We start from the raw sequence: 13121 nt of genomic DNA, 5'->3' as shown, positions 1-13121 counted from the left end.
CAGGTGCTCACGGCAACCTGGATTACATATATGGAGAAAATGACAGAGAGCATAACAGTGGCTGTAGCTAATGGCCTTCTGGCTTACAAAAAGAGGACTATGCAAAAGAGTAGCATTTGATTGATATGAGATTGCCTATAGAGTGTAGCTTGCTGCTGAAAACAAAGTACCAAACTGTGGTAGGGAGTCCAAATTCTTCAAAAGTCTGGAAGATCTGAGAGTTCTTGAGGACTCCCTACTATGAAACCGGTGGCTGGACCCTTCTGAACCCGAAGGTGTTCCTTCAAAATTGCAAAACACTTTCATTAAGCATCAAAGAAAAACATGAACTAAGCCTCTGGCGGCTTACCTTGTTCAGTGCCTGGCTTGTAAGCCTCCTCATTCATCTCCAGACTGTTGGTAGGCTGAGTGTCTATGTTGGCAGTATTCTAAGGCGAGCCATGAGCCAGATGCTGAGGAAAACCATGAATTGGTTGCTGAGGCGAGCTCAAGCCCGGAAGAGGCTTCATCAGAGTAACATCAACAGCAATTTCCTTGTCAATATCTTCTCCTACTGCTGGTACCCGAGCATGATTCAATGGCTCCAGCTCCCTATCAGGCTCTTCCTGGCTGGACGAATCATCCTCTTCCTCTGTAGCAATGACTGTTATGAGCAGTGAGAGACGGGTCTGGTTCCTCCGGCAGCGAAAAGTGCAGCGTGAAGTGTGGACTTGACTGTCCATCTGGTCAGACTCTTCAGAGGGAGACGACGGAGGCTCCAACATGGCAACGGGCTGAATTGCCTGGGCCTCTTGCCTGCCGCGGATTCCCCATACCCCTCCACGTCTTGTGACTCCCCTCTGTCGTGGCGCCATTAACCCTGGAGAGCACACTTTGCAAACAATGGACAGTGACAATTCAGAAATGAAACTTGCTATCAGTTCCTCCCTAATTACAATTACCCAATTATGGTGCATAACCAAGCATTTTTCCAGCGAATGCCCAGAACACACAGTCGGAACAGAGTGCTCAGAACACGCGGATGGAACGGGAGTTAAGCTGTGGCTTCTGCCCCTACCACCCGCTATCTTCTCAAACTCACACTCAAACGAATTAACTTCACAATACCTCATATCCCCACTGTGATACCTGCGCAGCATTTTATAGGACCCTGAGCTGAGCATTTCGGCGGCAATGGAGCCAAAACTCCATAGAACGGCATACATGAACATCAATTCACCTCGCGCGAGGCCATCCTTCTTCTGCAGAGCCATCCGCTCCATCTTAAGCAGCGTTAATGCTTGGCAGGGGCGAGTTAAATGACCGTCCTGCCAGACGATCCTAAGATCACAGCTGCCCCCCATTACGTGTAGTCGGATGAGACCAGGTGTCACCCGCATCCGGGTGTGAAACAGCCTGTGGCTGCATATCTTCGTTTATTAGTGCCTGAAGATTGGGAAGATGATCCTCCGAGACTGTATCATAAAGAGGTCCAGCTGAGAAGTCTTTCTCATTATCCACCCCTAAATTAGCTAGGAAGTCCGCCGGCTTGTTCCCTTCCCTTTTTGTGTGCTTGAAGGAGACTGCTCTATTCGCTTGCAACCAATGCTGAACCTGAACCAATCTAGATGCTAATCTCCAACTTCTACTAATCTTGTGAACTGAGGATCCCTGTTGTAGCTTTTGAGCCATGTTTATTAGAATCTGTGAGTCTCCCTCTACTATCAAGGGAAAATATTTGCCTTGCTGTGCCAAAGTAAGACCTTTCCAAAGACCTTCCAGCTCTGCTGCATTGTTTGTATTCCAGCCTATGGTGCCTAAGAAAGTTATAAGAGGATTTCCTTGATGGTCTCTTATAACACCTCCATACCCTGTCTGGCCCGGATTGCCCTTCGATGCACCATCGAAGTTCAATTGAAATGTGTTGACAGGTGGAGATATCCATTTTACAGTGTGGGTTCGACGTTGCCCTGGATTGGGTCTGGCCAGAACCTTATCTTGTATCTTTATTTGCCAATTATTCCAGATTGCCCATTCCTGAGGTTGCTTCGGAAAATCCTCTTCAGACAAGGATTTTGTTGAGAGAGTTTCGCTGATGTTGATATGAATTCCTTTCCAGACCTGCTCTAGAGTCATTGATTGTTTCTTGAATATCCTCCTGTTTCGTTCCTTCCAGATATTCCACATAAGGAATCCTGTTATGATTTGCCAAAGGATGTTAAGGATTGTGCATTGATAAGGTGCTTGAGGCCATTGGCGGATTGCTTCTCTTATATCCCCTCGAATTCGCCCTTCCTTCTGACAGCGAAAAGCCACTTTCTCCCATATCTTTTTACATAGTTGGCATGTCTGCATTAAGTGGAGCACGGATTCTTCTTCCTTGTTACAATTTAGACACATAGAGGGTCCCTGGAAGCCCCTTTTCCTGAGGTTATCCCATGTTAGGATTCTATTGTAAGATAGAAGCCACAGGAAGGTGGAAAATTTCGGCCATATAGGGGTTTTCCAAATTTTGTTCCATATTTGGTCCTTGTCCATCCTGTCCCTGATTATGATTCTGTATGCTTCCTTTGTAGTGAAAGTACCCCTCTCCTCATACCCCCACCTTAAAGTATCTTTCCCTGCTTGCTTTAATATCCTGCGTTTTTTTAGTTCTGAGTGGAGAGCGAGTTGGTTGTCATTTGAGCTGTAAGGTAGGATCAAGCTTGTTTGTTTCCACTCTCTCTGCTCTTGATTGTTTGGATCTTTCCAAAATTTGCTTATTTTTTCTTGAGGAGTTATCTCCCTTCCTGGGATGACTTGCAGGCTGTCTAGTAGTTTAGGTAACTGCTGCCAGGAATCTTCCCAGAACCTGGCAGTTTGACCATCTTTGATCTCCCAAAAACTATGTTTTTGAATTAGATCTCTGTGCTGGATAGCTGAGTTCCATATCAATGATCCCTTATTGGTTTCCGACATTCTGATCCGTTCTTCTAGGGGAAGATTCCTTGTGTATTTTGCAGTCCAAAGACGTGCCCACGGGTTGTTGAAATCTGAGAGCCACCTCCACCATACTTTCGCTCCCATGGTCTTATTGCTTTGCTCGGGATCCCTGAGTCCTATACCCCCTGCCATTCTGGGAAGACAAGCTTTGTCCCATCTAATGAGGGCCCATTTTCTGTTTGGGCCTGAACTGCCCCACAAAAAATTTCTTTGCAACTGTTTGATTGTCCTTAGAACCCATTTTGGCGCTGCTAAGATGGAAAATAGATAGAGCGGCATAGATTGTAAGACCGCCTTTATTAGAACCACTCTACTGGCCATATTCAGGGATCTGTAAGTCCAAAGTAGCAGCCTTGCTTCCAATTTCTCTAGCAGGAGAGACCATGAAGAGTGCTTGAGGGCGGAAGCAGTAAGAGGAGCTCCTAGATATGATGAAGGAAGAGACGCCTTTGAAAATCCTAGAATGTGAGTGATGGCTCTTTGAGTATAAGGAGGTGTGTTAAAGAAAAATATTTGGGATTTAACATTATTGATGCAGGCTCCGGAAGCTTTTGAGAAGGAATCAAGGATTGATTTGAATGTGCGGGCTTCTTGAACAGATGAGTGGCCAAATAACATATTGTCATCAACAAATTGTTGATGAGAAAAAGCCGGGAGGTTGTGAACAGCAATTCCTTTAAGCTTATGCGAAAGGATGGCCGCTTTAATACATCTGCCCAGACCTTCGGCAAGGATGACAAATAGGAAAGGTGACAAGTGATCTCCCTGCCTGATGCCACGAGTGGGACGAAAGGTAGGAGAGGGGATTCCATTGATGAGAATGGAGAAAAAAGATGAGGAGATGAGACTGCTAACCCATCTGACCCATGGGGGAGCAAAACCAAAGGCGAGGAGAGTTTTTTGCAAGTAGCTCCAGCTTAAGCTGTCGAATGCTTTAGATAAATCAATTTTGAGAAGCATCCCTGGCTTTTTTAAAGTCTTGAGAGAGTGGATTATTTCGTGGGTGAGGATGATCCCATCAGTGATTTGACGTCCCTCTACATACCTGGATTGTTCTGGAGAGATGATAAGGGGCAGCAAGGGTTTCAATCGAAGAGCAATAACCTTTGAAACAATTTTGTAAATAATATTACATAGAGCAATGGGACGATACTTATCTGGAGTGTTTGCTTCTGTGGATTTGGGGATCAAAGCCAGAAATGTAGCATTCATAGCTGGATACATCCATCTGAGGGATCTTGATTCCTCCTCCACCTGCTAGACTTCCCATTTTATTAGTTCCCAGAAATGTTGGAAGAAATTTGATGTAAACCCATCGGGGCCAGGGGCTTTCCCTGCCTTAAGTTGGTTGACCGCCAATTCAACCTCTTGAAGACTGATCGGTTTGAGAAGCAGCATATTCTGGTCTTCAGTGATGATTCTTGGGATATGCCTTGTAATATTATCAATGGCAGCGGATCTGTTTATGTCTGGTTCTTGATTCATCCTTTTGATGTAGTTTACGAACTCTTTTTCAATACCTTCATGATCTTCGATTTTGCATCCTTGCTCATTATTTACAAAGGAAATTTGGTTAATCATACGTCTTTGTACTGTTGTTCGGTGAAAGAATTTTGTGTTCTTTTCACCTTCCTTGAGCCATCTAACCCGGGACTTCTGCCTCCACAGTATCTCTTCCTGCATATCTCTATCCAGAATTTGCTTTTCTATTGCTTGCTCCTGTTGTGTCAACTCCTCAGATCGGCCCTGAGAAATAATTTTTTGTTGAGTGTCCTTCATTTTTTGAAGGAGGATTTCTTTTGATTTAAAAATGTCACCAAAGGTGGATTTGTTCCAACGCTTTATTTCCTCTTTGAGATACTTCAACTTCTTTTGGAATTGGGCCATTCTTGAACCTTCTGTGTCTCTGAATTTTGTCCAGGTTGTTCTTATGAAATCATGGAATTCCGGATGTGATAGCCAGAAGGATTCGAATCTGAATGGACTTTTTAGATTATTGCCTGGTCTGTTCCAGTTTAAGGCAATGGGCCAATGGTCTGATCCTGAATAAGGAAGAATTGAGGCAGTGAAATCCCCTCCCATATGTACTGCGTTATCAGAAACCAGGAAGCGATCCAGGCGCGAGGACACTTGCGTCGGTTCTGTTCTCTTGTTGCTCCAGGTATAAAGACCGTTTTCAGTTGGAATGTCAACATCCAGTTGTTTTGTATGAAGTCTTTGAGTAGATTGTCGTCTCTGTTGATTCCACTGCGTCCTCCTTTCTTTTCATCCAAAGACGCTATCATATTGTAATCCCCACCTGAGATCCATAACGGATGCGTTCTGGTTGCATTCAGTTGCGTTAATGCCTCCAGTATATTGGTTTTTTGCTGTATTTCTTGCGGAAAATAGACATTTGTAATGTGCCCATTAATGTTTGTGCCGTTTAAGTGAAACTTGGCTTGGATGAAGTTTCTATTGGCATGTATATTGTCTAGCTGTATTGTTCTAGCGTCCCAAAGGATTGCCAAGCCTCCGGAGGCTCCTTGAGCTTCTACTGCCGAGACCTGCCCTGCAGGCCACGCCTTGGCTGCTACCTTTTCTAAAACTGTATGCTTACATTTGGTTTCTTGCAGAAAAATAATTGCTGGTTTTTCTGCCATTATCATGTTTTTTAATAGTCTACCCTTCTTCTGGCCGTTAAGCCCTCTAATGTTCCAAGATATCAATTTCATTGGGAAGTTTTAGGGTTGATGTTAAAATACCTTGATAGCTGGGCATATCTCCCTGAGTCTACCATGACTTCTCTGACCTTTATCGTTCTCTCCAGAGCAGATTTCCATCCTCGCTTCTTGATGTCCTTTGCAATAAACTTTCCATCCCATTGGCTACCCGTTTGAACACCAAGTGAATATTTCTTCTGGGCTTTGTGCAGTACCTCCTCAAGTTTGTGCACTTGCGTTTCAGTTATTTTGTCGAAGTTTTTGGTTTTGCAAGCAGTTTCCAGACCAATAATATCCAGTTCACCTATATCAAATGTTTCTGTGTCTTCATCCATGTTCTGGGATTCTTTACGGCTTTCCTCATCTTTCCGTGTTTTGCCTGAGCCTGATTCTGTTAAATCTATCTCCATATCCGGTTGACTCTAGAACTTTGCTTTGGTGGTATGCAGATTTCCTTCATGATCTGGGCTTTTTCCTTTGGATGTTTCTTTAGTTTCCTCAGACGTTTCCTGATTGGCTGATGGGGGGTCTTGCATGTGTTGTTCTTCCTCTGCCAGAACTGCAAAGCTGTTGCTAGTTGACGGTTTTGAGGGATCCTTCAAGGCCTGCTTATTCTGAAGTGGCTGTTTCTTATTCCCTCTTCTACGGTTGGAAACTTTGATGAAACCATCAGGAGATTGCTTACCCTGATCTTTTTCAGTGGTTGTCTTATTTAATGGGCAATCTCGGAACAGGTGCCCTAATGCGTGGCATTTACGACACCTGAAGGGCACATGTTCATAGTCGATTAGCTGTAACCATTCTACATCCTCATGAGAGAGACTTATCTTGTCAGGCAGGGGTTCTTTTAAATCCATGTATACGCAGATCCGGGCATAGGATGTATACTTCTTCATTTTGGTTTCTTCTGATACCTTGACAAAATCTCCAAGGGCTTTCCCAATCTCTTGAAGCGATTCTTCCTCCCAGTATTCCCATGGTAATGAATACAGCCTGATCGAGACGGGTGCACAGCTCAGATCCTCCTTATCTGGATTGAAGCGTTCTACCCATTCTTTTAGAAATAGACCTGCTGAGTTGAAAAAATATGGTCCATTCTCGAAAACTCTGTTTCTATCCTCCAAGCAGTTGAAGACTGCTGTAAAGAAACCTTTTGGACCTAAATGGAGTGATATATGTCCTTTTGGGTGCCATTTAGTGTTCATCCAAGTCCTCAAAGCTTTCTCATTTGGCCAGATGCCTATAAACTTACCTATGAGGGCATGATCCCTCATATATTGGATTCTTGCATTGATCCTGTGGCTGGGGAACTCCACTTTGGGTGTGTTCTTTGCTACAGGCTTGCATGTAGATGATCTTACTTTCTGCTCTTCTGGCATGGCTTGATCTCTCTGCCCTTCTAGCATATCCTCCGTCTCCTGGTCATTTATGCTCTGATCCTTTTCTGGATCTTCCTGATTTGCGTTCTGTGTCTCATGCGTTGGAGGGTCCCCTCCAGCCCCCTGACGGGGGTCCATTGCCGCCGCTGTCAGCCTTTTTTGTCTGTTGTGTGCAGCGTAGCCACCAAGGTGAGCTTCCGCCCCCTGCAGTCCGCCTGCGAATGCAGGTCTGCAGCTGCCCTAGTCGCTGTGCGCCGCCTCCATGATCGCCATAGGGTTTTCGCACTCTCTTCGTCACAATCGTTGGTCTATCAATTATTTTAAAATTATTTTATTAAAATAATTATCTTAAATATTTTTTTATATAATATAAAATTAAAAGTGTACTCTAACCCTATACGATAAAATTAAATATTATTTAAATCACAAACAAACAACCTATAAACGTCGATAGGGCATGATATTCTATAATGCGTCAATTTATTTTATATAATTTTCTGAAAACATTTAGTGTTTAATAAATAAATTTTTTATTACAGTGTAAAAAATTGTAAGATATTATTTCTATTTATTTTATTAAATTCCTATTATAATAGTATTATTCATTTATAATGTTTTATCATTGGTGATATTTATTATAACTCATGTTCTTTATAATGATTATATAATAAATTTTCAAATATAAATAGATATTCGATCAATTATAATGCAGCATAATTATTCGGGAATTCAAAAATTTGACTTACGGCAATAAGATGAATATCACATGTCAAATACATTGTGACAATTTATTATAAATTTTAAAATAGTCACAATGCAATATATATTTTTATGAATATTAGAATGTTCTATAACGTTTGATATGCGTATCGAGTGAATATAAAATAATTAAGATGGAAATTTTAATAGATATACTTATGTTATAAATTTCTTTTTCTACGAATTCCATTATCATTAACTATGTCTAACTATAGTTGAGTAGGATTGAAGTAGGGTGACCATGGTTATATGGGTTATTATAATTAATCATTTTCTTTTTTTCTATATCATTTATTGGCTGAAATGCATAATTGTCTTAAGAATGAGGTTTAACATGGTCATTGATAGTCAATCATGGTGAATTTTAAATTAAAGTAAGGTATAATCATAACCAAGTATAGTTTACGGAAGCCAACCATAATCAACTCTCATAAAACATAATAAACATTAATAAACTATCTTTAACCATATTAGTAATTTCTTTTTAATCCTATTACTTTCTTATATTAATATATGATAGGTGATATTAGTATAACATTATAAAGCAAATAATTGAATAAAACCTATTGTTTTTCTTTAAATTACCTTTCATCATAAGAACAATTTAATAAAAACATAAATTCAATGTTATGTTTAACTCATAAATGTAATTGGTTTATGAAAACCCCCTTTGTTATGGGACAAGGGACCCTCTACATCAATAGCTGACTCTTAAAGAGGTATACATACTCTACCTAATTTTTAGGTTGAATTTACGACCTTTAGATAGAAATACATGCTCTTAACCGTAAAACCCTACTAAGAATATATATATATATATATATATATATATATATATATATATATATATATATATATATATATATATATATATATATTTATATTTATATTGATAACATTCTATAACAAAATCTATAATAATAAATGAGATAAGAACCCCATGTATAGTGTCTTCCTGGGATTGCCTAAGTATCACAAACCTTTCCCAATAACCCATCGCCACTTACCTCCATGGTTTATCACCACATGGGAGAACATACACCTTGAATTAAGTGGTAATATGAAGGGAGTTGAGGCACATCACCTCACATAGTGGAGATATTCATTGAAGGTTACTACAACACATTAATATAACTGAGTCTTAACTTAATATACATTCTTTTTGATGATTGAGGTGATCATTATTTGTTGCAAATATGCTGCCAAAAATCAAGTTTATTTTTCTTTGTTCTAGGTTCTCTTATTATTCTAGGAATGTTTGAACCACTACATCACCTAGCGTCTTTTCTTGTTTTTGCATTTGTTTATGATTTTTTTCAATCATTAGTGCATTGGACATCCTTTTGCCCCTTTGATGTCTTTAATCTCAGTCTCTATATCCTTTCTCATTCTATTTTGTCCTTTAAATTACTATTTTTAGATAGGGATAAACAATAGAAGGCCTACATCCTCTATCTCTTGGATTGTAGTTTCTATCTAGTTGGATACTCCCATAGGATCCATATCCCATGTACTACATCCCTTTATCCTTGCCCCTCATTCCAATGTATACTATGTCGTGACTTGGTTCTTCACATCACCATCACAAAAGTTGAGGCTAAGAAGTCTTTTCAAACCTAAAAAAATAGGAATGAGAGAGGATTCTCCATCACACAATTCCTCAATAGATATTATAAGGTAGAAAGAGATTGTAAAAAATGAAGGAGAGTGGAAAGAAGATCCCTGTGAGATATAGAGACTGAGAAAAATATTACACAATGAACTTTATACTTAGGTAATACTCACTCAAGAAAAACTTAGTATATGAAGATCATAAGCCTTTATTGAAAAATTAAAATGATTATAAGAACTCTAGATTCCTATACCCATATAGGCTCTATAGTTCCAGGTGACTACTGTAGATAACAAGGTGACGACTGTTGACAAGAAAGTAGAAAAAATGGAATTTTGTAGACAATCAGGAGGAGGAGGTTGAACCTTAAACCCAATGAGACCATTTCCCCCCTGGATAAATGGTAAGGATATATATTTATCTTTTGAAATCCTATTACACATCCTTCTCATTATCACTAGTACTTGACCTTTTCGAATATTTTGTAACAATCTTATAATATATGACTGGTATATTTCTATAACTACAATTAAATTAATAGTTTTGTAAACGATATTATATATGTGCTACTAGTTTTGTTTCCCCAACAAAAAATCACTAACTTCAGGAATATGGTTTCTTGATTAAAGTAATACAAAGGTGTGAGTATCATAATAATGATAATAAATAAAAGAGAAGATCTGATACTAACTAGTGAAGACATATAAATTACCTGACTAGTAAACTCAAATAGGCATTAAAATAGTTACCTTGTGGTATATCTTATATTGCTAAAATTTAAAAAATCATAAATATTAAGTAAATTATAACTTTATCTTAGATTATTATTATGCCCATGTTGTGTCTATTTTGTAATAAGGATTACAAAATTTTCATCTAATCATGGATATTTGTTAGGTGGATGGTAGGGATTTAAAAATATTAAAAGAAAAAATTATTGGTACTCACAAATAGGTTGAAATTCATTTCTGAAGTAGTTATAACATTTATCCCTTTTAATCAAATTGATTAATTTAAAAAATGACTTATAAATAAGCATCGTTTTAAATGGCTTATGATTTTTTGGCGATACAGTATTGATAAGTCATCGTATTAGCCCACGATATTGTAACAAAGCCTATTTATTTATTAAAAATTTCCATGATAATGTGGATTTAATATCCATGGTTAGAAATTCTATCAAATGTTTTTTTAAATTGGTATATATTTATCTTATATTTTAATTATTTTTGTGATTAATAATAATCATAAAATAATAACTTAGTTTTTTTTTTTTTTTTTCTTTTTTGTTAAATTTTAGCAACATGGGATGTATCATAAAGTAAGTGTTCGTTATAGATTGATGTGTATTAATACTTGTCAACCATTTAATTTATATGAATGTGCTAATTATTATTATTAATTATAAATGAATTAATATATGAGATAAGCATATATACATGTAATAAAGAAGGTAGCAAGGCACTTAGTCATGAATTCACACACTTTATCATGGTGAATTTTAGTCTCTGAATATGATTTGTTATAGTACCATGAGCCAACTCCATGGCATACTAATACCACATCCCAAAAAAATATAAATCTTGTTCATATTACGTTTTCTTAATTAATCAATTCAATTAAAATGGAGCATAGCTAAAATTAATTGTGTTAACTTTTAATAAAAATATAACACATTTTCATATAACATTTATTTAATTAATCAATTTACTTAAAATGGGCATAGTTAAAAGTAATCATGTCAAGTTTTAATTAAATCAATTATGTGATAAACATAAACATATAGGAAAAAGTGATATAAAATAAATTATGTTTTTTTAAAAATATGAAATTAATAAACCATATAATTAACCTATAATATTGTAATACTTTGTTATTAAAAATCTCAATATTAAAATAGAAATAAATCTTTATAGTTAAAAATATTATTATATAACTCATCCATTGAATTTTAAAATAATAATAATAATATAATTATAATTAAATAATTTTTATAATTTAACCTGAATATTTTGAGTTATCCATTATTATATCTAATTTCTATTATTACACTTATATTAATTATCATTTCCTTATATGTTAGTTTACATTTTCCTTAATTAAATATCAATTGGCATTTTCTATAGACAAATCACGATAATTCGATAAATTCGATTCTGTAACCCTATCTTGTGAAAAGAAATCTACAATGCGAACGGACTTTAAAATAAAGAAGAGTAAATTAATGGTTTTCCTCATTTTTTGTCACGGTAATGGTCATTGACATCAAAAGTGGATTTCAAAATAAAATAAATATATTAAAACAATTTATTTTTAAATAATTAAAATGATGGGTAAATGTTTTAAAAGAAAAAAAAAATATTTTTTTAAATTTTATTTATTTTGAAATAAAAATTAGGTTTTAAAACAAAAAAAAATATATCAATAAAATTTATTTTAAAAGAATTAATATGATGGTAGATATTTTAGGCAAATATTTAAAAGGGAAAAAAGGATTTTTTTTTTAATTGTATTTTTTATTTATTTTTTTAACAAATTTCAACAGTAGACACAGGTTGAATATGGAATTAAATTACACATCCCAGGAGTACCTACTCTGCATACTTTTCTAGAGATTTATTTATTTTTAATTATTTTTTATGTGGCTATTTTGACAATTATGCATAGTCTTCACATCTCAAGAGTAAGCACCCTATGAATATGGACTTAAATTCCACATCCTAAGAGTACCCACTCTAGAAATTTGTATATTTTTAATTATTTTTTATGTTGCTCTTTTCAGAATTATGCATAATAAATATTCATTGAACATGAAATTTAAATCTATATCCCATAAGTATCTACACATAAATAAGTAAAAAATACAATAAAAAATATCTTTCTTTTCTTAATTCTTAAATATTATTATTTTTAATTATTATTGTGTCATTTTTTCTAAAACATCTATTTTAAACCTAAAATTCCCTTAATATAATATCTTTCTTTTCTTAATTCTTAAATATTATTATTTTTAATTATTATTGTGTCATTTTTTCTAAAACATCTATTTTAAACCTAAAATTCCCTTAATATAATATCTATCTTCTATGCCATTAAAATAAATATAAATCTGTTGATTTTGATTAATCGCGAATTCTAAATTCCGCATATGCCAAGAAGAAATTAAAATAAATCTGTTAACTGTGATTAATCGCCAAAGTATTGTGATTGATTTTGAATTTCAATGGCTCATATCTAATCATGTCCATTCGTCTCACTTTTTAGGATATAAACGACATTTTTACCGAAAATATAAAAGACGAATACATTAAAAAAAAATATTAGGTATATCACCTCGCATAGAATAACTTTTAATAAAACTATTAATAATAACAAATGGCATGTCAATAAAGGAGTAACTATACCAGGCTCTGGTCGAGGAGTGGATAGGTGCCTTGTCAACCCAACTTCTCTTTTATAACATGTACAGATCCCAAGGGTAAGCTTCTCAAAATGTCATATTCAGTTAAAGTTGAAGAATATTGGAACATGCATTTATGTAACAGGAGTTGGACGGTAACAACTGAACCGAGGATCTTCTCAAACTGTCATATTCAGTAAAAGTTGAAGAATATTGGAACATCCATTTATGTAACAGGAGTTGGACGGTAACAACTGAACCGAAATATCATTCTACAGCAGTTGATTTGATATAAATATAAAATGCAT

The sequence above is a fragment of the Pinus tabuliformis genome, chromosome 5_1, assembly GCF_031772625.1.
Source record: "Pinus tabuliformis cultivar Carrire ecotype Pingquan chromosome 5_1, CPIR1, whole genome shotgun sequence".
NCBI classification, from domain to species: domain Eukaryota; kingdom Viridiplantae; phylum Streptophyta; class Pinopsida; order Pinales; family Pinaceae; genus Pinus; species Pinus tabuliformis.
Note: the sequence above shows the minus strand (reverse complement) of the source record.